The sequence below is a fragment of the Taudactylus pleione genome, unplaced genomic scaffold (assembly GCF_031769625.1).
Source record: "Taudactylus pleione unplaced genomic scaffold, aTauple2 ptg000008l, whole genome shotgun sequence".
Classification (NCBI taxonomy): Eukaryota; Metazoa; Chordata; class Amphibia; order Anura; family Myobatrachidae; genus Taudactylus; species Taudactylus pleione.
In genome coordinates, this window is record NW_028284411.1 from 6,109,581 (window position 1) to 6,111,726 (window position 2,146).

Sequence of the window (2,146 nt, forward strand, 5' to 3'; positions counted from 1 at the left end):
AATGTACACGAGGGCCAGGCCGATAGCACCCTCGCCAAATTGTTAATTATATCAAGTCGCAATGCTAAAGAGGACCTCTGTCCTAAGTCGTTGCCTCCTAAATGGGTCACCAAAATACGTGGCCTGCCAAAAATTTTTGCGTACTCTAACAGTCTAGGACAAAAGGAATGCCATCTCATACCCCTGAAATCTATCCAATGGATCCTAGCAGAATGTTCACAAAGTGGAGCATGATCTGAACTCATAAAGCTAGCGGCCCAGAAAATATAAGAATGGCCTATAACCCAAATGTCCTGCGTGTCAAAGAGCAAACCTAAAAATGGAGAAAAGCAGTAAATACCAAATTAGTAGTTGTAATAAAACAATAAAATTTTATGGTGTATTAGTGGGATCTGAAAGAACAATAAGTGAGTATCTGCCAAAAGAAAAAGTTTCTATTGGTTGCCAGCTTTACTATTTAAAGTGGCTAGGACAAACAAAAAGACACAAAGGGGAAGAATGGGTGGGGGGAAATTGGGAAAAAACATGTGAACTCGGCAAGAGGTAAAATAAAAACCTGCTGAGGGATGGACTATGACCTAATTAAATGTTTTGAAATTAGCCGAATTGAATCCGTCAGATCAGGCAAAAATTGTAAAATCCCTCAAGACTCCCATTGCCAGCAATGGCGAGTAGCTAATCCCGAGTAGGGTAGACAGGGGTAACAGACGAGACAAGACGAGACGGAACTTGAGACAAAAACAAGAAAACCAGGCAAGCAATAAAACATAACATTGAAAATATTACATTGCCCTATGGTTCCAAACAATCTTAATGAGTAGGTCGGATGTAACTTTTATAACTATCCGATTTCCAACGTCCCAGTGACTTAATTTCCGACGGTGAGAAACCCGCAGCAGCTGCCGAAGTTGCGGCGCCGATCCTAAATGAGTGCGTACCAAAATCCTGAGGTGAGAGGCCTAAACCCGATACACACCGCTTCAGAAACCAACCAAACTGGTATTTGGTAAGCGGAGTCCTGTCCAAGTGCATAAGCCATGAACCAGGTACATCCGGGCGTAACAATGCGTAACGCATCGCTAACGCCACAGGGCAGATCCGTTCGTCCTTAGACGGACTCAACGAGAACCACCTACCCCTACCAGTCTGGTCGGTCTTTGACCGCCGTATCCTACAAAGCAAAGCTCTATGAGTGACCGAGATATCCGAGCAGAGCATGGTGGCATCAACCCGTTAGGAAGATGCCACCAACTCCGATACGCGCAATGCGCCGTGAAAAGCCACCGAAAACGCCAGTTGGATCAGGATCGCCTCGTACTCGGTAAACGCCACTTCGGGGACTGCCCCCAGCACTGCCGGAAGCAAATGGGCGTCCACAGGTTTCCTACGGTCAGCAACTGGCCGAGAGACCCGCGCCCAACCCTTTCAAGCCTTCGCAATCAGAAAGCTTTTAGTAAAGTCAGGTTGTCCCCTTAATTTAACATAAAATGCAATGCCTGCCAAGGAGCGCGCCACAGAAGCCCTGGATCTATCCCCCAAACGGAGACTCCAAATAAAAGAAAGCATTGCACGATGCTGACCCTTACCTGCCTGCCTGCTGCTACGGGAATAGTCTTCCCATTCATGCCAAGCCTGACGATAAGCTCGCAAAGTGGAGGGGGCTAGAGACTGCTCTGCTAAGCCCTCCATGCCGGCTCGATCACCTGCCAAACATAAGAGGGGCAAAGCACAGCATCAACGTCAGCACCAGGGGCCAAAGATCGGAATCTAGCCCACTGAAAACGTGATAACGCATCAGCTATCCCATTCTCTACCCCCGGCACGTGTCTTGCTTTAAACATGATGTTAAAACGCAAACATGTCAGCACCAGCTGCGCAAGCAAACGCAAAACCAGCAGGGAAGATGCGCGTTGACGATTAATCGCGTGCACCACGCCCAGGTTGTCACACCTGATCACGATGCTGCGATTGCGCAAGCGTTCACTCCAGATTTCTAAGGAAACCATTATGGGAAAGAGTTCGAGAAGGAGCAAGTCCCTGGTCAAACCCCTTCCTTCCCATTCCTCTGGCCAATGACCAACGCACCAGGAACCATCAAGGTAGCAACCGAATCCCGTGGCGCCTGCCGCATCGGTGAACAGCTGCA

At 48.2% G+C, this 2,146-nt stretch overlaps 1 pseudogene; it reads right to left on the minus strand.

The window, feature by feature from the left end:
- Positions 1-229: 229 nt before the first annotated feature.
- LOC148542820 (uncharacterized) lies at positions 230-1,713 on the minus strand (annotated as a pseudogene).
- Between the last annotated feature and the right edge of the window lie 433 nt (positions 1,714-2,146).